General features: G+C 44.6%; 1 protein-coding gene across 3 annotated transcripts in view; it reads right to left on the reverse strand.

The window, feature by feature from the left end:
• The window catches only part of GLDN (gliomedin), a 293,878-nt gene that overhangs the window by 103,785 nt on the left and 166,524 nt on the right, over positions 1-23,569 (reverse strand). For 2 of the 3 annotated variants that reach the window (XM_072962427.1, XM_072962426.1), the window contains 3 exons: positions 15,090-15,157; positions 9,720-9,875; positions 1,056-1,164 (listed from right to left, as the gene is read on the reverse strand). The gene's annotated coding sequence lies outside the window, so the exon portion shown is untranslated. Of the gene's footprint in view, positions 1-1,055; positions 1,165-9,719; positions 9,876-15,089; positions 15,158-15,574; positions 15,713-23,569 lie in introns of all 3 variants that reach the window. The other variant, XM_072962439.1, reaches the window with a different exon arrangement.

The raw sequence follows: 23,569 nt of genomic DNA on the forward strand, positions 1-23,569 counted from the left end.
CAGAGCCCAAATCAGCAAGGAAGGACCATTGGGCTCTACATGACCCCGAACAGTAGCTGTGCTCCAGCTGGCAGGTCCTCCCTGGCTCTTAACCCTAGTCTCCTCTGTAGCTGCTGCTTTGCTCTCCAGGGTCGGGTCTATGACGAGGGGCAGGGAGCTGGATTTGGAAGGTCCTCTCTCTGCCTCTAACTCATTCTTCAAGGCCCAGCTCAAATATCTTCTCTGTGAAGCTTTCCTGGGTCCTCCCCCATTGCTCAGAGTGGCCTAAATCCTCCTCCGTTCTAATGTTCCCGTGGCACCGTGTCCACATTGGCCCTTACAGCCACAGTAGGAGGTGACTCGGCTGGGTCTCTGCCAGCCCTGGAGGTGTTCTTGTTTGCAATTCCTGATCTTTCAGCCTACTATGAGAATTTTTATGCCAATCAGTAGAATTAGAACTCTCAGCCAGTTTGGTTCGTGAGAGGCAAGATGCCACTCATGGGGGTGGGCACTGGGTAGGAAAGTCGGGGAGGGAGCAGGGCAATGGGGGCGTTTGCAGGAAAGCCTTGTTGAAATCATGGAGGCTGAGGTGGACTACAGACTGAACCCTGGGCCGTTAGGAGAGAAGCCCCTCTGGGAGGGGGTGGGGGCTGCAGCAGCAGCAGCAGCAGCTCTGAGTCACACAATTAGGAAGGCATAATGCATTTGGGGCAAACAGCCATTGTCACAAAGGAGAAAACGGCGCTCTACTCCACGTACCACCTGACAGGCCTCACGTGTTGGGCCGAGGCTGATGTTGTTTGGCTTGAGTCTCGCCTGTTGGGAAAGGGGGTTGCCATAATTCTGAGCTAGGAACAGGCGGAGATGGTAGAGGGCCGGCTGGGGGTCTGGAGACTGGGTCTCTCTTGTCTTGGCTCTGTCGCTAGTGAGTTGTGTGACCGTGGGCAAATGTGCTCCCTTAAAAAGGGTCTCAGGCAGAATAATCCAGACTAGATGACAAGACAAACTCTAAAGTTCCCTCCAGGTCTAAAGTTCTGGGGTCCCAGGGCTGCATGAGCCCTGTCCCTACTACATACCTGTTCAAGGGTGTCTCTGCAGTGGGTGTGCACAAGAGCTATCGCTCGATCCTTTTGGAAGTAGTTGAATTGAAAAGACTGGACTTCCTGCTCATCTCCAAGGTGGGCCCTGCAGGAAACAATTCACGATGCAACTGGTGCATGGGCATGCGGTGGTAAATCCTGGCCAGAGAGACCAAGCCCAAAACATTTCCTCGCGTGCTCTGAAATACTTCATGTAAAATAACTGTACTGTATTTTAGAGGTATATAAACATAAGTTTGAGAACAATTATTCCTAAGAATTTATTTTACAAACAGAAGTATGAAAAATAAAGGGTGGTGGTGGCAGAGGGGGTACCCACAAGGAACAGTATTTTTTTCTTTGGCTGTATAAAGACACTGAGGGGAAAACCCAAACTCTGATCTACTACCATTGTTTCACATTCAGCAAAGAACATTTTAGTAACAAAAAAAGTGAAGAAGATTATAATCTCAGCATAAAGGAAAGTCCTTTACATTGAATTTAGCTCTATGAGAAAACAACCTCATTGTCCGTACTGCAGTGAGAAGTTTACCAGAGAAGGACACCAGTCCATGGAATGACCCTGGGGATCACCAGCTGAGAGGTGACAGTGTCCTTTGATGGTCAGTGGCTCCACATCACTGCTCATTTGCTGTTTCCACTGACCAGCCCATACTACAAAGAAGTGACTGAGGTCTCCATCCCGTCACCCCGGGATGCCATCTTAACTTGGGACAGGGAGATTCACGGAAGAATATCAAATCTACAGCCGTTCTTTTCTATTTCCTCCCTCGGAGGAAGAATGTACTTTCCCTCTGCTACTCGGATTCTTTCTCTCGAGGCTTCTTTTGTCATAGCTGCTGCCCAGAGGGTTGCCACTAAAACAAAACCCCAGCATCCACTCCCTCCCCAGCCTATCCGACATAGATGCCCCCAGCTTTAATCCACCCCGCTAGCTGCTCTGGAAATGTGTGGTCTTTGTCTTGCCCCACCTCCACCCTTACCCCCAGCCCAGCCCCTCTTTCCTCCCTGCCAGCCAGCTCCTGCCTTGCCTCTTTGGAAATAATTGAAAAATCAAGAAGCAATTTCCTGAAACCCGGGGGCCTTTCCTTAGTTGTCCTCAAACTCAACTGGTCTGTGATCTTTAAAACACTCCCCTGCTCCTGGAAACGTGCTTCTGCCTGCCTTGTTTTCACTGTGTCCCTTCTCTCTTTTCTCACTCTTCTCTCCACTCCCCAAACTTCTCTGCTGCCAGAACTTTGTGACTGACGGTACGGCCAGCTTTCCCAAAGCCAGCCTGAATGGGACAAGACAGCCCTGACTCAGCTGGCTGGCAATCCATGTAATCTTCCCAAGAAATGAGAAGATGTGGAGACTACACTGGTCATGTCCCTTGGGAAGGAGGGAGCATCAGTCTTTCTGAGTTGGACTTGGTTTATCTGTTCTTATTTTACAGATTCTCACCTAACCCCAGGTCTCTACACCCAACATGAGTGCCTTCCTGAGAGCCTCCTAGGCATGATGTACTCTGCTTCCTGCTTTTGACAGCAGGGATGCTAATGCAACATGGCCTCTGCCTTTACGGGGCTCCCCAGCTCACGAAGGGAAATTGGTGTTTCAGTTACCTGGAGGCAAGGCAATTGGCAGGAACTCCATGAGAGAGGGGCAGTAGGTCAGGGAAATGTCAAGGGAGATCCCTGAGGGATCTGAGAGAACAGAGAGAAAGGTGGCCAGAGTGAAGCTCGTCTGGACTTCTGTGTAACACTTTGGCTAACGTTTCACTTGTCCTTCTGAATCACCCTGGCATTATCAACAAAGAAAAATATGCAATCCTTCCTGGAGTAAAAAGCGTTTAGTAGTGCTTCACAAAAAATTCTTTTGTAAATATTGTGTCCTACCTCAAAATAATTTTTTTAAAAGAACGTTGTTAATTCACTGCAAGCCCACTCAGCCACTGAAGAATTTAGGGTATTCAGCTGGAGAGCTTTGTAATGAACAAGTAGCTCAATTATTCTAGTTTCATTATACAATGTATCAGACATTCTTTGGCATCAAGGAATTAAAGCACATTTTCTCTGGTAAATGGCAGAAGACATATCCTACATAAGTGGTTCTTGACTAAATGTAGCTCCATTTTAAAAAAAAGGGTTTCCACATGATTTAACCTCTTACAGTCTGGCCTCAGCTGGCTCATTGAAAGAGGAGGTGACAGCTCAGGCTTGCTAATTTTGTGTTGAAAATAACTTGCACCAATTCTGCATTGACACTATTTTGAAGCAGGCACTGAAAACAGGCTTGTTCCCACAACTCAGCAGATCATCTTGGCCCTTTCCTCTATTTTATCAGGTGCTCCCCCAGAAGCCCACCTTTCTCCCCAAGCCCACCGTGGCCCATGGAGCACTCTGCCCCAGCAATCTCAGCCTCTCTCTAGGCTGGGCAGAGAGTCACAGTCTGGTCACTGGGGACTAGGCTAGAGGGCCCTCATCAGGAAGGAATTCCTTCTCTTGAGGAGAGAGTTGCTCTCCACTCATGCAGAAGGACCCCAGACCTCCTCCCAACCTAAGTGCATAGGCAAGCCCCCACTAGCCTACACTCCTTTGTGCAATTTAGAAAAAGGTGTCCCCCTGGGTGGACACAAAACTCAGCAAGGAAGCAGGAGCTGGATTTCATGCTCATGCAGCCCCTGCACCTGCGGCCCTAACTGAAAGGGCCTTTCCCCCTTGGCTTTTAACACTGTTCCTCTGGACAGCCCCTTTCCCAATTCAAAGGCTGAAGAAAGGGGGAATGTCAAGGAACTGACTAAATCTGCAGAAGTTGGATATGATTGGCCAGTTTTGAAAATGCTCAAAATTTTCTATAGATTTTTGGATCTACAAGGCCCCCTGCCAATTTGATCCATTCCTGCTGCTGTGTGCAGCGAAAGGCTGGGTGAGGTGATCGCCAAGAATCTAGCAGCATATTACAGACTTATTCCTTTACAGACAGTGACGGTTGCAAAATTAGTCCCACCAGGGAGTTGGGGTTGAAAGGGAGGTATTATAAAACTGTTGCTACTACAGTATGGTCTGTCTGGGACCAATAAATAATCTGGTTGAGGATCATTTCTCTCTTTGAGCATCACAGGGAATACAAATTGAGTGATTAAGTCTGTGCAATCCTGGTCCGAAGAAGGATCTTCCACCCCTACCCAACCTTTTCCAGTTCTTTCCTCTTTTACTGCCAAATTTCTTGAAAGAAGAGTCCACATTTGCTGCTGTTAAGCTCCCCTACCCGCCATCTGACTGAGTCTGACTGATGGGAGAGCACTAGTGTGTTCCTAACTGCTAAAGCTGCTGGCCTTTTCTTGTGGGTTTTTCTCCCCCAATCTATTTGTCAGTATAAAGTGTTCTAAGCTGATGGCTTCTCTTTCCTGTTTTCACACTGCCTTCCTTGGACTCCAGTTGAATGACCCTCTCCTGGTTTTCATTCTACTCTCATGGCTTCTTTTCTGCTTCTTCATTTAGTTCGTAAGCTGAGGGTGTCCCTCAGGGTTCTAGTCTGAGCTTTCTTTCCCCATCTCCATTTCTTTGTCGAAGATTTGATGTATCCTGGTGTTTCCATTAGAATGTCCACGTGACTGATGTTCAGATTGGTTTCTTCTGGTCTTGATCTATTTTCAGATTTCCATGCCAACATTTCTAACTGCTGACTGAACTGCCGTCTGTCCTTCCAGAGCCTGGACATATTCAAAGTTATCTTCCTCCTCTGATTTGTTGCTGTTTCTTACTTCTCTAGAAAAACTGCAGTGCAAAAAGGGCAAGGACTTTGGGGTCACGCCCCTAGGCTGGAATTCTGGCCTGTGCTCTTTGAGGCAAGGTCCTTTTTTCTCGTGTTCCATGAATGCCACCAATGCTCGTTCACAATAAGCACTTGCTAAATGTTGGTCCCTTTGCCCATTTCTTATTAGCATGAACATTTCCCCTCTAACGTGGCCTTGCCTCATTCTCAGGTGGTTCCTGGGAAACCGAGTGGGAATCTCAAGAAAACAGAAACTCTGAGGAGCCAGGAGATTGTGGGCCAGCCAGGGAAGACAGCATTCAAAAGACGGTTTTGCAATTGTCTGGTTGTTTAAAGTAATAATGTACTTTTCCTTCCTCTACACTTTCCAAATCCATGTCAGTTCTTTTGAATCATCTCTCACATTGGTCCCCTCCTTTCCAGCCTTTCACTGCACACAAGTTATCTGGGTCCATGTAACCAGTCTCTCTGCCTTCAGGTTCTGCCTATGCAATCCACGTTGCCCACCACCACTGCCTGAAGCACAGTTCTGATCATATGGATTCCCTGCTTAAGCACCTGCAGTGCCTCCACCCCTATTCCATACCTTCACTTTTAAGGTCTTAAATAATCTGCTTCTAACCTAGTTTTCTGTCGAACTTAGGCTGGCTCAGTCATAAGGCATGATGGGACCAAAGTGACACAGAATCTGTCATCTGGTGGGGAGGGTAGCCAGTGTTCTACCCAATGTTATCGAACCTAGAGCTTGGCGGCAATGCTTTTGGGTCTTTGCAATGCTCAAAGTGAAGTGGGGGCTTCACCTGCACCTAGGTTCTGTGCTCTTGCCCTCAGGGCAGGGGCATGGCAAGTCCTGCGCAAGGGAGCAAACCTGTGGTCCAGGTTAGAAGTCAAGGCAGTGCAAGAGGATCAGAGGAAAATCCAGAGAGTCTCAGGAAATGGAAGCAAAATTCCAACCTCTATGGGCAGAGCAACATGACAGCAGATGAGAAGGGAAGAAAATAATGCTGTGAACCTGGGCTTAAGGCAGCAAGATTAATTCTGGACTCTGGAGACAGAACCTCAGCAGTTTATCTTTCTGTTCCCTGGCTTTAGACAAGAATCTTGCTTGGTTAATTGGTTTTACACTTTTCATACATCTTACTAGACCTGCCTCCTTCCATAGAAAGTAGGTGGGTCCTATGAAAGTCACTTGACCAGTCGGAATCCTCACAGCTGAGACAGAAGACTAGTTTTGTCATAAACCTCCATCTTAGGTATTGAGCAGGATGTTCAGCCAGTCCATGGAAAATCTTTTTTTCAACTCTCCTGAAGATTTAGGTATAATAAGGGACTCTTATCCTTGTCATTTAACCAAAACACATTCTTTTTCCACTTTAAAGAATTGAAACTCCCTCTGGATCAGAAACACTAAATGAATAGTCCACTATATGCTAAGAATTTAGCTGCCCACCACCACTGCAGTCCACAAATACTCCTAGCAGCCTCAATGCAACCATCCCATAGATCCCATCCTGGATTTATTATTCTTATTACTAATAGCTAATATTTACTGAGTGCTTACTATGTGCCAGGCATTGTGCAAAGAGAAACACATTGCCTCATTCCCAGGCGGTTCCTGGGAAACTGAGCAGGAATGTGAAATACATAGAAACTCTGAGGAGTTAGGGGAATGTGGGCTCATGCAGGCTCGGACCTGCCAGGGAAGATGGCCTTCAAAAAGTGGGTCTGTAACTTAACTTCAGTTTCACACCTGCTGTCCACCTTCCACTCACTCAGCGGTGGGCCTGAAGTTAGGTAGTGGGGCCAGGGGCATGGTGGAGGAATGTGCGGGCTGTTTATGCTTGATTTCACAGCCTTTGCTGGGTCTGGTAGCAGGAGCAGTGTATAGGATATTGGGGCACTGGAAGAGAGCCTCTCCCAAACTTCTCCAGCTCCCAAGGGTTAATGCTAAATTCTTTCAGTGGGGCAAGGTTTTATTCCTTGATTCACTGGAGAAAGGCTTAAAGTGCAAATAGCTCTAGAGTAGGTGCCAGGGTTACCCTCCATTTACAAGAAGAGATGAATGACTCAGGAAAGCTTTCTGGCAAGGGCTGGGGAGAGGATGACCAGGGATCCTGAGTGTCTGAGCGGAGTGTAGAGGAAAGAGGGGGCACAGTGGGCAGCTGAGCGCTTTGCAGGTAAACCTGCCATGTGAGCATGGCAGAAGGCCCCAAAGCACCCACCCAAATAAAAGGTGGCAGGGTGGTTTGCAGCATCAACTGGGCAGGAACCAAGGATGATGACAAGCAGAGCCAAGTTCATGTCCCTGTTGATGAGAGCAGGACCCTTGGCATATGAAACCTGGGGCAAAAGTCAGGTGTAGGGTCTCCTGAGAGGCTCTATGCCCAGAACTGGGCCAGGATAGCAGCGGCCCAGTCACCTACTCATCTAGGGGGTCCCCTTTCCCCAGATTCACAATTTGAGAAGGAATTCTTTTAAAATGTTTTTGGAAATAGGTATAAAGTGTAACAAACCTTTTAAAATGTAAGGATTTGTATATTTAGTAATGCACAAAGTAAATTACCTCCACTGAAATGAGCAAAACACCATGGAAAGTGGGACTGTCCCCAGACAGTTCAGCATATCTCATCAGAGACCTGAACCCCCCCACCCCTCCTTCCATGAAGAATGTAACTAACCCCAAACCCCAATTCTAAAGCAATAAACCCATTTCAGAACAACCCCTCCCCGCTTAGTTGACAGGGCAAAAAGCTGGAATCAAGTGTGTGTGTGTGTGTGTGTGTGTAGGGGGTGGGGGTGGGGGTGGGGGTTACCACCATATTGCAGATCCCTTTGTTGTGTTCAAGGTTGCCAAGAAAGGCTGGGAGATGGCAGGGCCCTCTTACTAGCTGTGACCATATGCTAAGTGGTGCGCTGGCTGGGAGGGGAGGACACAGGGCACAGCAATCCCCTGTCTTGATTTAAACAACTGGTCAGTACCAGGGGTTCAGGAAATGGAGGTGGGAGCGTCCCATCAGAGGGGCAAAGCAGAAACCAGAATGAGGGCAGAGAGGAGGCTGTCACCATTGAGAATAGTCTGAGTTTAATAGGGAATGGGCTGTTGGGCCACAGGTTCAGATTAGGGCTTCTGTTTCCAGGAAGGAAGGGGGATGGAGGGTGAGAGGGAGTAAGTGCAGAGGAGCAAGACAGGGGGTAAGTGAATGCTGTCTCTGTAGGGGCCACAGGAGCGTGCACAGGGTAAGGAGGTGCAGCTGGAGAGCTTTACTGGACAGCTCACCCAGAACAAGGAAAGGGGATCAGAGATGAACCCCATACCCAGCAGTGAAGCCTGAGGTGCAAGAGTCCAGGTTTCAGCAGAGGAATCCCAAGGAGTATGAGATGGTAGAGAATCTTGACTTGAGTAGCAACTGTGGAAAGTTGGGGGTCAGCTCCAGGGCACCAAAGCCCAAACTAGACAACTGGGAGTGGGAAGCCAGTTGGTACCACACTTTGGACAGTGGGAGAGCTGTGGCTGCTTGAATAAGAATCCCTGTCTCAAGGCATGACTGGTCTGGGAATGGGGCAGGATTGAGAGCTCAGGCAGCTCCGCTGTCAGGACGCGAGGACACCCAGGGAAGGTAGAGGATGGGGACTTAAGGCAAAGGGTAAACAGTTTTATTCTTTCAAAACTCACTGCCCAACTATTGAGGGCTACAGGCATCAGGACTCTAGGGACAGGAATATGAGTAAGACATGGTCCTTACTCTTGAGAAGTTCATGAGCTCTTAAGGGAGATAGGCTAAGGAAAAACAGAGACTCCAGAGCCTTGAGATGATTTGTCAAATCCATGGTGCTTCTAAATCAGTATATGAAAACAGATTTTTATTACTACATTCTACTCCAATAATACTCTTTAGCACGCATATATATATATATATATCAAATCTAGTCACCCATGGACCATTTCACTGAGGCACTGAACTTAACATTGCACCTTCAATTCACGCCCCACCTCCAAGATGCACACAGCCAGAGTTTCCTATCAGTTGCCAATAAAATCGGTTGGCGACCTGGACCTACTTTGGGTTGGATGTCCAGAAGGTGGTGCTTTTGTTTCCTTTCAGTTTTAGCCCTGCATCATTGAGGAGAATCAGGAGTCAGCTTAATAATCACTTTGGGGGTTTTAACTGACCCTTTGGAGGAGGGGTGCCATTTGAAAGCAGGGTGGAGACCTGCTGGGGCAGAGTTAGGGCACAGGTGTTTGGGCCAAGGAGAGGAGGAGGGGCCTGCGGGGGCAGCTGTGGGAACTGGGACCTTCTGCAGAGCCGCGGTACCAAAGTCTGAGCCACAGCTGCCCAAGAACCTGAGAAGGCTCACAACACCCTCACGGAAGCAGCATTATAAAAAGCCCTAAGTTGAAGTGGGCTCAAGTTCCTGGTTGCTTCAAAACTGACCTTCCCTGATTTGCACCAAGGTTCACATTGCTTTAGCAGCGCCTCTTGGAAACAATCATGTTAAGCTCACGGCAGCTGTTAGCCACTCTCTCTCTTGGCTTAAAAGGCTGGGTTGTTCTTTCCTTAAACATTGTAATTCTCTATATTTTGATTAGGGTTGGTCTAGGGGACTGGGAAAAACAGGAGAGGCAAGTAAGGAAAGACTGATCCAATTTTCTAGCTCATTCCTAGAGGTATTTTTCGTTCAGAGTGAGTGTCATCTGGATGATTTATGTGTAGGAGGAACACTCATGTTGTCCCTGTGCTCTATCAATGCTGCCCCATGGATGAACATGATAGGGAGGATGAACTGAAAGCTTTTTCTGCTGGAGCCAGCCTTAGCAAGACTGGAGCAGCACCTTGTGTCCCTTCTAAAGGCCTAGAGGTGTATTCTGAATCTGCCACTGCTTACCTCCTTCAAGATGTCACGGGTATGAAGTGTCGACCTCTTGCATGTAGGCCAGTGTATCTCCTGTGCGTGGATTCCTTGCCTTTCATTTCCTTCTGGGTGATTTTCATCAACCCTTCCACTGGATGCCTGCTCCATGCTTACAGATCAACAAACCTCCTGCAGGATGAAAATAAGTTGGGAAGCCCTGAATGGGGAGGAGGTGATGGTGCCAGGAGCACATACAACAGGAGAACATTTGTTCTTTTGAGGTTTCCCTTAAAGCTATTGAAGGACTGGTGCCCTTACACAGTGGGCTTTGGACAAGTCTGGCGGTTAAGGCATACTTACACTTGGCTTTGAAATGCTATGTGCAGAGTGAAATAAAGAAGTACTTTGTACCCTGCTGGTTGAAGATTGTGGTTCAAACAGGAATCAATCTTAAAGGCAAGGAGAAAACCCAACAAAACATGCCTGAAGACAGAGCAGTTTAGTTTAGTGCTTTTTGACCTTGATCTTAGCCCACCGCATTTCAAGATGTGTGTCTGTCCCAGCAGTGGTGTATACAGACAAGGTGGGAGGGAGGGTGTGCTTACCTACAGATGAGAGGTGGCTTGGAGGGATGTACAGGTAGAGGAGGGAGACAGGAATAGATGGACTCAGGGGTGAGTCAGACAAGCGAAAGAGGAGAAGGGAGATTAGTTTTGACTTGTAAGAATTTTGCTCAGTTTAACTGTACTTTGCTAAAAATATTGTTGGTTTATAATTGTGTTGCAATTAGTAATTATCTCCCATTTTTCTCTTGAGGATTAGGAGATACCAGAGTTAGTAGGTTACTGTGGAATTTTTTCAGTGTGGACAGTAATGTACGCACCTTGTGAGGTTCAAGAGGACCCTTGGCTTTGGTTTGCTTCTACATTTCCCCCACCACAGCATATCCTTCTCTTGTTTTCCATCCCTCTCCCCATCCTTTGCTCACTCAGAAAACTACTCAACAGATGGGTACAATGAATGCCTGAATGTTGTCAGAGGCAGTGACTAGAGGTAAATTACCGGCTGTGAAGAGGGTCAACTAGGGCCAGACAATCTATGAGAAGAACATCATGGTTCTTTCTCTAAGAAAAGCAGTGAAATTGGACTGTGTGGTGCTGTTTATTAGGCTCTGCTCTTTTGTTATGTTAATTATCACACAAATTGTAGTCCAAGAGCTCGCTGCCTTGAATGTCTGGTAACTTACAAGAAGAGTTGGACACATGTGCCTGCTCTGGAGCCCAGGGGTAGTTGGTGGGCTCTTCATTGTGGTCTTCAACATGTCAGAGCAAGGTGTCTTGGAGGCCTTCCTGGAAGGGGGATGCTGTAGCTCTCCCAATGGCAGGCTGGCTGCCAGAGTGTTGGTGTGACCAGAGCATTGGGACAGTGGTATGGGCGGAAGCCATATTTTCTGTGCCAGGGTGGAGAGGGAGAGGGAGGGGAGAGAAGGGGTGTTCCAGCAAGACAGAAGGGGCAGAGGGTTGTTACGGGTACATTACCTGAAAAGTTGGATCAGGCCCATCATTGGTGCTGGGTCCAAGGGCAAATCTTTCCTGAGCACCCAAGTAATACACTTGTCTGGCCTTGCTCTTTAGGTAATTATTGGAGAACTGGTGGGCGTGCCCCTGAACAGATGTGTACCCCACAAATCTGGGATACAATCTGGATGTGGAGCAAGGTGTTTGGAGGAATTTTTCCTGAGTAGCGCTGTGATGATGAGCTGAAAATGGGAGGATGAAATGTGATGTCTTAAGGCCTTTATCACTGCAAGGAGGCGGCGAGACCAGGAGGAGATGTGATCAGGGAAGGCAGCTATAAACACAAGCCCTAAGGTCTGCTCATTATTGACCCAGCGCTCTGTATCTCAGGTCTTAGCATGCCAGAAATCTCTGTGGATTGTGACAAAATTTTTAAGTCCAGAGAGGCAATCAGCCCAAGGGCAAGCTTGGTTGCAGTACCCCTGGCCAGGATGAGCAGCTGTCCTCAGGAGAGCAGACCCTCTGGCCCTTCACCTCACAACTCCCAAAGTTGCCCTGAAGTTCAACTGGAGGTGGTTGTGCTTTGCTGCTCTCCACTGCCCAAACCCTACTCTTTAATATCAGCTGCTGGGCTGGGTTGCTGGAGGTGACTTTTCCAGGGCAGACCCTCCTCTGGTGCCCTCTGGTGCCCTGGCTTCTAAGAGTAGCTTTCTGACCACAGAAAGCTTTCTGACCAGGTGCACAATGGCACCCAGCAAGGTAAAACTGCTAGGAAAAAGCAGTCTTGCATGGTAGCAGTCAAGCTTCTACTAGCTGCTCTAGGCTACATGCAGAGGTCCGTCTAGAGAGGACCTCAAACACTTGAAGCAACCTCCATTCTTATCTAGCAGGTCATGCTCCTAGGCCATTTGGCCCCTTCTGAGAAGTTTCCTGGAGAAATAAGAACAGAGTTGCAGGCCACTACACTGGAAACTTCCCAGGATAGGAGTAGACAATTCCTACTTCTTAGCTAAGGTGTCAACCTTACAGAAAAGGTATCTTGGGTGTTCGGCCAAGAGAAGCAAGTCCTGGGGGAGTTACAGCAATTGGACAGTAGGCAATAGATGGATCTTTGGGTGCTCAGTTGGGAGTGGCATCAAAGGACACTGCTTTCCCCAGTGAAAGGCACCTACAGTGACAACCACTTCTGCAGAGGGTGCCTTGAGGCTTGATGTCTCTAAGTGTACCATCTCCTGGTCTGGAGGCAGGAGCCTACACTTCTGGGTTCCTAGCTGCTCCTCCATTCCTGAGATTGGGAGATGGAGCTTGCATGGACTGAGCAGCTGTCCAGCAGTTGTGGGATCAGGTTGTGGGGGCTCTGTGGTCCAGGTACCTGTGGACAAGTGGTCTGCCGTACTCCAGGACCCAAAATGGCACCAGATCACATTCCTTGGTGCAAACAGTTTCATTCATGTGAAAAATCTCCTTTCAAAGCTTTAATTTGGGACATTCGTAGGCAGAGCCCCCATGGATCCAAGCCTATTTCCTTCAGCCACACAGTGTTGACAATTGAGTGGGTCCTTCATAGACCACTGCATTTCCCTACCTCCACCCAGACAGGTAAAAGCCTGAAGTCTACCAAGGATTGGTATCCTGAATGGTGCCTGAGTTACCTCCTGATAGGCAAGAGGTAGCCAAAAGGTAGATGTGGAACCTCATGTCCCAAAGGTAGAAATTAAGAATCCAAAGTAAATGGCCACAATGGTGGGGAGAGCCAAACTGGAACCAAAGGAGTAGAGAGAGCTGGATGGATGGACAAAAAGGGCAGGTAATTTTATTTTTAGATTGAGGTCCAAAATACAAATGTCTGCAGAGCACACGGCTTGGGAGGGAATTGGGCACATGGGATACAGGGCCGAGGAGTAGTGCAATCTCTTCAGGCCCGCCCTTTCTGCTTTTTTTCCCCTCCTTTGACTCAGAATTTGACAAGAGCATTTGTGTTCAAAATGCAAAAGCCCTGTACAAAGTACTTGGAATTGGGGAAAGAAAGTATAAGGTGGTTTTTGCCTCAAGAAATATACAGTCGAGTTCATGGCCTCTTTCCCCCTTGGCCTCCTCTTTCAGTCCTTCAATTAGCATTTCCTAAGTACTGACCTCGTATTTGGAAATTTTAATTTCTCTGGCTTTTTGCTACCTGTAATTCTTCTGTCTTGGATCCCTTTCCTTTCTGCTTCCATTTCTTTCTCAAAAGAAAAAAAATAGGCAATAAAGAAAAACTAGGGGGGGTGGAATGGAAAAGGAGGAGGAGATCTTAAGGGAAAATGCTTGCTTGGTGCTTACCTGAGTTTGTTCTCTGGCACTCAAATGCCATGTGTTCATTTGGCTCATAGCTTGGCTTGGAGAAAGTCAGTGTTTCATCTCCTCTTGTAATGAATTTCTGCTAAACACTGGCCCCATCCCATTTGCACAGGCTGTACATTTTTTTTAAACTTCCATGTATCTCTGAATAAATTCAAACTGGTTGTGGGTCCTTCATCTATTTTGTAAATGAGTGATGAGATGATGCAAATCTGACAGTGACCAGAGCTAAGACAGTGAATGAGAGCCAGATATCTTCGTCATCCCACCCAACGCTTCCAGCCCGGCCTCTAGCCCTGGCTCCACCTCCTGCACAGTGTGTCCTTTACCAATCAAGCTAAAGGCATGAAGTCTTCTCTAATGGCAAGCACTCTGGAAGCTAGTAAAGGAAAAACTGTGTAAGATCCTAAGTACTCTTTTTTTACCTCTTAGCTTGATTTTTAACTGCATGTATTTGACCACGTATTTGCTTGCTATCTTCTCACCTAAGATGGGACCAAAGAGACCTATGAAGGATGGAGGAGGTAGGGAAAGAGATGGAGGAGGGAGCTGTGGTTGGTGTTACACAGTGAAGGGTTGTGTCTCGCTTAATTTTGCTCCCAACCATCACCTATCTTACCCATTAAGAAGCTTGGAATGCTGTCATTCATTTGAACCTTGAGGAAATATAAGAGTCTTTCATTTAAAAATATATTCCTGCCCCTGGGAGGGGTAATACTTAGGTAACAGTTAATTTGAGGGGAGGGTATAAATGAGCTAAGTCACCAGGAGCGGGGAGAGAAAGACCCCCAAGGCCAAGCCTTTCCTGCTTAACCAATAGTTTTGACTGCTGTCTCCTGGATAAGGCTATACCTGAGCACAGGGAAGAAGATAATAATTGGTTTGTAGGCAAACCCCCATCTCCTGGCACATACACACCTGGACCCGAAGCAGTGGCAGTCATTCACACATATAAACATCTAGCTAAAGGCAAAGATCACTTCAGATCTGACTTAATATTTTCCTACGTGTAGCATTTTCCTCTTAATTTTCCTTTGGAAAAGACAAAAGTAGCTTCACACTTCCTAGGTCTTCATACTCCAAATTGCACTCGTTTGCATGGGACAGGTACATGCGTGTAGGTAAATCCACATTTCCCAGCACATGCCTCAGACCCCCACGAGGAGTCAAAGTTTCAGCAGAGAGCCCCGTGAAGATGTCACTCCCTCCCAGGGAGTCGGCGGCATTACTGTCTGTCCACGGAAGTGTACGCACAGATCTTTTCTCCTCCTCATGGTCCGTTTTCTATTTGTGATTAGTAACTGGCTTCTCTTGGTACGTTACGATCTATTACAAAAGCCAAACATTCGGAGGGCAAGCTGAAATGACAAAATTTGGTTATAATTTTATGTTGGCCCCTGACATATATATTTTTTTTAAAATGATTTGGTCTCTAAGCAACTGATCTCTTAGCAACAAGAAGCACCTTTATAAAAGATGGCACACAAAGAGTGATTGCCAGAAAAGCCACCCGGTTCTTAAACAGCCGCGCATCACTGGCAAAACTCACCATCTTCAAGAGTCCAAAAACTAGAAGTGACCAGCAGACCCAGGTAACCTTGATATTTGCACATTTTCCTGAAAAAAAAAGAAAAAAAAGACTCATGCAACTATTGAAGAGAAAAAATTCTTTGAAATATGTTCATTTTTTAAAAGTCTTATTAGTTGGTCTTGATTAACTTTTAATAGAATGTGTTCTATTAAATAATTGCTTCTTGATTTTTTTAAAACAACTTGGACATAAATTTTGTAATCAGGAAACAGTTCACTCAAAATATTTTATTTACATGAGGATGAAAGAGGGGAACAATCTGTTCTTTTCAGAGTTTATTTATGTAGGTTTTCATTTGAAGGGAGAAAATCTACACTGTGGCAAAATAAGAGTGTGCAAATATTACCTCGAGTGGTGTGCACTGCTAGGGGAATAAGTGTATTTTCTTTTTCAGTGTACTTTTAAGCTGCTAAAATATTTAGAGAGTAGCAAAATTATTTTACTTTCAAACTTCAGCTTTTCAATCCAGCGTCAATTCCAGTAGCAAGTGATGGTCTTTTGTTCCAAATATTCAAGGACTGGTTTTTTCTTTTTTCTCATTCACAGCACAAAAGTAAGCATTTTTCTATTTGTTTTCATTGCTGTAAGAAAAGATTCATTCCAACGCTGAGAGGAGAAATTCCAGCCATCTGTACCTTGTTTGCTTTTTTCAGGTACCCAGGAGTTGAAGACTTAAATGTCTTTCTAGAAAATTGGAGTTGGAGATGAGGAACAGTTGTTTTTTTATCTGAACCCCTTTAAAGACTGTGTAATGATAAACCCACTTAGGGTAGTCAAAGGGCATAAGGAGATATTTTGTGAGGGTGAAATAAAAATCTTTCTCGTTGAACTTGGAAACATTACACAGAGATATCATAGATCTAAGCAAACAGACTTCAGAAAACTGCAGTTTCAAGAAAGATAAGTTAGGACAGTGATACTTTTGTTTTTTATAAGAACTGTGTGTGCCACTTATCTTTAAATTGAACTGTATACTGACATCTTTTTGGAATCAGAAAATGGAATACTTAGTCTTAATACAGAGTTGACAATGAGTCAGGGCATTGTTGTACCCAATTCAAAATCAAGATGGTCCCAGAAAATTTGAAACCTACAATTACTCTGTTAAGACAGGGCTCCTTATCAGCCCAATATGATTACACTTGATTTAAAAAGCTGCTATGACTTGTATTTCTGTCACTGCTACCAATTTCGGGCAGAAAGAATTCCTTCTTGTGATTACTTTGAAAGTTAGTAACTTAGGTATTTTCAAATGAATTGCAGGAATCTTTTTTTTTAAAGCAATGTACTATGAAAGCACAAAAACATATAGCTTTGTCCTTTAGAACTAAAGATATAACGTACTCATATTTACAGTCTTGTCATTACTGTAGAAACGTGTCTGCAGCTTTAAGTTAAGGAAATTCCATAAATAACTATAAGACATTAATGGTGTTGGTGTGTCAGGATGTGTTTTCACTTTTAAGTGTAACATAGCCTACTAAATATGAATGAAAACTAAAAAAAGCAGATGGTAACACTTATGTTGCAAATAGTAGCTAAGTTTTTGCAGCGGTTCTTTAAGACTTTTCAAATCCAGTCACTATGTCCTTTGAAGGTAAAGTCCTCTACGTTTTATCTATGCATAAGGAAACAAAGGGGACCCATGGCACTGTAGAGCTTGTCATTTTGGCTGTCTTAATGAGTCCTCTGACCAAATGGACAAATAATTACCGGATTTGAGATAATCAATGAAATACTTAGAACAGACTGGCCACTACAGACTAAGCCAACTCATTCTGCTATATTGGATTAGTTACTTCTGAAACACACACATAGACACAAATGATCTCAATATAAATCATAAACCAGGAAATCAAATGAACCTCTCCATTAGTGAGGGCGTCCCAGGAAAAAGGATAGTTTCAGTTTCATGAATGAGAAGTTTCTCTCATAATCCTTATTTGGTGTCTAAAAATCACAGACAAATCTTGATGGCTCTTTTTCTTTGACCCTTAGGCTGGGATTGGACTGGGGGTCGGGGGATGGGGTGGGGGAGGATAATAGCTGGCAGACCGACTGCCAAACAGTTCTGCTTTGTGGGAGATCCTCGCTGCAAACTAATCTGTTTACTTTGGACAGCTTAATACCTGAATTGAAATGATCAGGCAGAAAAGTGATTGGCCTTTTAACAGAAAAAATTTTAACCCTCTTCAATGAGTCAGTCATACTTGAGATAATATGTTCTTTCTCTGGTAAGAGAGAAGCAAGAAAAAACCTTCAGAGCAGCCCCTGTGGGCTGGGTACTTTACAATGTGCAGCTCTGTTTAATCCTCACAACAACTGTGCAAAGGCATCAGCATCTCTGTTTGGCCTATGAGTAAACTGGGTTCAGCAGTTTGCCGAAATGTTACCTAAACAGTGAATGGCAAAGTTGGGGTTTACACCCGGATTCCTCAGCCAGTGCGCTTTCCTTGTGCCACAGTGGCACAAGCAACCACTTTACACAGACCTTCAAATAGTCTCTTCTGGTCTTAGTAATGCAAAAGTTCTGAGTAGGTGGGCTGGCAGCGAAGATTTAGGCATCTTTTCACAGGAGAGGCTCTTTAATCTGTCACTGAAACCACTTAGATCCCACATTTTCGATGGCTGTCACAGGCTATGAATTGGAAGGGGGCACTCAGCTGGGCTGTGGCAGTGGTGGCCACAGGGCATGTCACCATTCTTTGCCATGATGCACATCCCAAGTGGGATAGGACTCTTTGAGGTAGCCTTTCTGTGAGAACAGAGCCTGAGGCAGGGCTAACTAGGGGGCATCCCCTGGATCACAACAGTGAGGGACTGCACAGGTAGAGAGGAAGCAGGCCAAGTGACATGCCACCAACTTCAGGTGGCTGGGAAGGGAACCCAGGTGTGGCTGGAGTCGGGGGTGGGTGAGATGATGCTATAGAAAGCAGAGCTTTTTCCCGAGGACACTGCTTCAAAATTGCAGGACTGCAGTGCCCTGTCCACTCTGTTTCTAAAGCCTCTGGGTTACGTTGTTGCCCCCTCTTCAAATATCCCTGACAAAGGGATTAGTCTTAGAGAGCTAATTTAACAAAACTTCCCCAAAACAGTATTTGGGTAGGAGCTTTTGTAAAGGAGCAGGGGCCAAGGCAGCTATGACTAACTCTGGAACAAAGCACCTTACATATCCCCGTCTCCTTTGATTCTTAACATCAGTCAGCTCAAAGACCTGAAGAGTCCGGCCCAAGGCCCAACAGTTTGTTGGTGGACCTCAACTCAAGTCTGTTGACTGGAAACCCTGTGGCTCTTTTCCTACAACTGGGAAATATGATGGTATATATAGGTACATACAGATCCTAAGGTGTGATATGGATCCAGAGAGGCTTGGGGTTGGAGGTGATCTGTCTTGAACTTGGCATGATCATCAAGTGAATACCAAGGGCAGTTCTTCACCTGCTACACTTGAGTCCATCCCCAGAGGAGGGACTAGCTCTCCAACAGGTGTAATAGGAAACCTCCCATTTCTTTTTCCAGTCCCTCTCTGCTGGGGTGAACCCATGGGTAATCCCTCCAACCAGAAATCAGAGGGCTGTTGGGCAGCTTAGGAAATTTGAAAATGCTTGGTAATAGGCTCTATTTTTGTACAAAACATAATAATCATCTTTGTGCAAAAGTATCCAAGTGATCCCCATGCCTCCTCTTCCCTAGCGCTCTTGTCTCCAATCAGAAATGCCCATCCTCTTTGAGTTCCTGTGTGGTGTGTGGTGCTAAGACACATATGGTCAGAGCATAGATACCACATACCTACCATGGATAGCACAGGCCAAATACCCCTCTCTATAAAGTGTGCAGAAAGTCTCCTCGCATCTAGCAGCTCTCGGTAGAAGAGGACCATTTATTTCACGTCTATAAAAACGTATCATTCTTAATCTGGGAGCTGACTCAGAGATTGCTTAATTTAGACTTCTCATTTTGGAGATGAGGGAACCAAGCCAAAGTGATTTGCCCAAGGTCTGTGCAGCTAGTGAAAGCAAGGGATAGAGCTCAGTTCTCTTGACTCCCAGTCCAGTGCTCTTTCCTCTGTATCATAATTGTTAATCCTAAGAGGAAGTAAGAGTACAAACTCTTGCCCATACTTTACAGATAGAAAAACTGAGGGCACAGTTCAGTTTAGGAACTATTGCCACTCCAAAAGTATGAAAATTATTAAATCTATGAAAGTGATTTAACAGTGCAGGATTAATAATTTTCATTCTCCCTGCTGGATATAAATACACAGAGTTCAGTATTGCAGGGAACACACTGACGTGTCCCAAGGCTGTTCAACTGTGATCATAAAATTTCTCTTCTGTATGGAAAGTAAGGAAGGGGCTGGAAAAATGGCCCCTACCGTTATGAAGCCTAGTGTCCAAACAGATGACGCATTTATGGAATCCCCTAAAAAGATAAACCAGCATATATCTGCATGCCAGAACTGTCACAGCAAGGCCCCACACAAAAACTGATATACAAAGGTATTGTAAGCAGTAGTCCTTGTGGATTTTCCTCCCGTTGGACCCCCATTGAATTTGGTACTATCCCAGAAGAGGCTCCTACATAAATACCCAATACCCTGATATGCAGCAGAAACTATGGGAATAATTCTGATGACAATTCTAAAAACTTAACAGGAAGGTGTGAACTCACATGAATTGAGCTTTCTGTGCTAAGTTCTGTGCTAGGACCTTTATGCAGGTTTTCCTATTTAATGTTCATAATCTATAATACTAATATTCTGAACACTGTTTTCCAGATTAGGAAGCTGAAATTCTTCTGCATTTAAGGAACTTGCCAAAGGGCCCAACACCATAAAGTGGTGATTATTTATTCAATATATATTTACTTGGCTTAAAGTATGTCCCTGGCACTGGACTAGATACTGGTGGTATAAAGTTAAACAAGACATGGTCCTTGTCTTGAAGAAGCTAACAGCCAAATGATATTTATTTCCAGTTAATGTGGGAACTTCTCATCAGAGCTAGTTTAATAGCAAATAAGATATTTGCTAAGTAAATTCTAAAATATTTACTCTAGAACACATATTTTGAACGTTGGAAAGGGTTAAAGAAGAAATCCTAGAATAGGAAAATATAGGGCTAGGGTCTACACTGAGACGGGAAATTTGAAGATTGACAGAAAGCTGGCATTCACGACATGTAGGATAAAATGGGTGAAAAGCATGGAGGAGAGACTGATCAGGTCACATTAAAAAAAGGGCCAGCAAACTTGGGTTTCCTCTTTTGGCTGAAGGAGTTCCATACTGAGGAATAATATGAACAATGAACTTGGTGATTTAGGATGCTGGTAGAAAACCTTAAGGATCAGACAGAGGAGTTTGAATTAAGTGAATAGAAAATGGGGAATCAATAAGGGTCTTCTGATGCTGGCTCCTGGTTTTTGAATGTCACTAGATTGTGGACACCTGTGACAAATAATTCCAGAGGAAAAGAGTTTTGTCCTGTGTATCACTGACCCTGACTGAGGGATACTACTGACCAGAAGATCAGTCTTTTAAAATCTTGAACTCATCAGGAGTGAACAGATGAGGCCCTGGTCTGGGCAATAACTGCAGAGGATAAAGCATAGACGAGTTCAGAGCAAACAATGGGCGAGGCTTGGTGACTAGATGAAAGAATGGAAGGAAGATGGAAAACAAAGAGAACGGTGGTATCCCTAGAAGTAAGAGAAACTTAGGAATTAACTACCTAGTGAGGTTGTTTTTCAAAATGGTTTAGATACTATAAATGTGCTTATCCAAGTGGGGACATTCCTCGGAAATGTTAAATGTGTTACCCAAAGTATAAATCAAAACATACAGGGTCTAAGAATTTGTGCTCTTCTGCAAGTAGGGAAAGGTGGGGGAGGAGGCAACCTGGAAAACATCACTTAGATGATAAACTATTAGAATTTCCAAGATATTTTAATGGTTTTATGGGGACCATAGGGGTATTCTGGAATACCCAAGAAGCCTGGTGACTGTGCCTTTAGGCAACTGGCAGACCTGATGAGAAGGGGTCTTGCTCCTACAAGTGTTTGAAAGAGTGTCTCCAAGAATAAACGTGGAGATGGACAAAACAGGAGACCTGAGTCCAAAGACTGGGTTACCCTGGGTGATTAATGAGAAGAGGTCTCACAACAAGGAATCAGGACAAGATAGATAAAGATTTGAGACAGGAGACTTTAGAAGACAACCAGAAGCAGTCTGTTTCAAGAAGATGTTCTCTGCAAAGGCAGCAGAGAAGTGAAAATTTCTTAGTCTTTTGAACAAACAGTTCATCAGACTGGTGATAGAGAAGTCACTGGTACCCTCAAAGAGCAGTGTGGGTAGAACAGGAAGTTGGTAAGCCAGACTGAATGGTAGGCGCCATTGGGGTAGAATACCAGAGCCCAGTCAGGCCTCCTGACCTGCCAGCCCATGTGCTGAGTGAGTGCAGAATTAGTCAGTCCAAAATCTTGGCCTTCAGCAAGATTTTGAAATCTAGCTGTCTGCCTGGGTCAGGCTGGGGAGGAGAAAGCATGAACTCTGGGGTCAGACAGATGGACTTTAATCCTTCTTCAGACAGAAACCAACTGTGAGACAATATAAAGGAGATTTAACCTCTATTTCTCCATCTTTAAAATGGAACTGATTTTTTTTTAATCTCACAAGGTGTTTCTTTCTTTTAAAGACTAAAATTAGATAAAATGCCTATAACACATGGGCAAACTGTACTCAGTAAATATCATCTCTGCTAGGACAATGGGTTGTTTCACTGTGTTACTTGGAGTCTCGGAGTTCTTGAGAAATTTTCAGAAGCTGTTTTCGAAGGTGTCAGGGGCAAGGAGGTTCTGAGGAGGCAAAGGCTGAAGCTTCAGCTACCCACACCTGACTCCTACCAGAGCACAAGAGTCCCATGAAAATTTTGTTTAGAAAGGTAAGGGGATCTGAGACAAAACTACTGAGACTAGCAATTAGTTTAACAAGGTTTCAGGATACTAGGTTAACATACAAAATTCAATTGTATTCTTATACACTATTAGCAATCAATTGAAAAATAAAAATTTAAAAACAATTTCAATACAGTAGTACCAAAAGCCATAAAAATATTTAGGAATAAATCCAACAAAAGATGTCTCAGACCTCTACATTGAAAAGCACAAAACACTGCTGAGATAAATTGAAGAAGACCTAATAAATGGTGAGATATATCAGATTTGTGACATAAGACAATACTGTGAAGGTGGCAATTCTGCCTAAATTGTTCTGTAGAGTCAATAAACTGTCAAATAAAATTCCAGCAGGCTTTTTTGTTTGTTTGTTTGTTTGTTTGTTTTGTAGAATTTCACAAGCCGATTTCTAAAATTTATATAGAAATGCAAAAAACCTTGGATAACCAAAGTGTGGGAATTCTGAGAAGCAGGCAGCAAGACTGGATTTAAATATGCAAGAGATTTATAGAGGAAAATGGCAAGGAAGGATAAAAGGGGAGAGAGCAGAAGTAGACAAGGAAGCTATCAGATCCCAATGCAGGTCTAACACCTATGAAAGGAGAGAGGGGAGGAAGAATCGGGAAAGGGCTTCAGACTACAATGTAGTTCTGAGAGTTTTAGTCAGGAAAGGGGCATCCCCAAGAAAAGATTGCCCATTGGAAGAGTCCTGCATTGGCGGGAATGGGCTATCACTAGTACCCTTACCATACTTAGTCATTGGCTGGGAGCTACCAAGAAAAAGATGGCCTTTTTGTGAACAGTGAATCCACAGGGTGGAGCCATCAACTATGCTCCCAATAGTAGGTTCTTTTGAAGATCTGAACAGCACACCTCCATAGCCACTATACAAAGTAGTTTTTAAAGAGAACAAAGTTGGAGAACTTCTCTTCCAATTTACCAACCTTACCTTCACGTTTCAATACTTTCTATAAAGCTACAGTAATCAAAACAGTTTGGTATTGGCAAAAAATAAACATAGATCAATGGAATAGAACAGAGAGTCCAGAAACATATTGCCAATTTTAAACCAAGGTACCAAGGCAATTCAATGGGAAAAGAAGAGTTTTTTCAACAAATGGTGCTGGATCAAATGGATATCCACATTGGGTGGGGGTGAGGGGTAGGCATCAACCCTTACCTCACACCAAACACAAAAGTTAACTCAAAATGAATCATAGACCTAAATGTAACACCTAAAACTATTAAAATTTTAGGAGAAAACAAGAGAAAAATCTTTGCGACCTTGACATGGCAAAGTTTCCTTAGAACATATGAAAAAGCATGAACTATAGAAGAAAAATTGATACTTGGACTTCATCAAAAATTAAAAACTTCTGATCTTCAATTGATACTAAGAAAATAAAGCAGACCACAGACTGGGAGAAAATATCTGGAACACATATACTAGACAAAAAACTTGAATCCAGAATGTTTTTTTAAAAACC

This window comes from Vicugna pacos, chromosome 6 (genome assembly GCF_048564905.1).
Source record: "Vicugna pacos chromosome 6, VicPac4, whole genome shotgun sequence".
NCBI lineage: Eukaryota > Metazoa > Chordata > Mammalia > Artiodactyla > Camelidae > Vicugna > Vicugna pacos.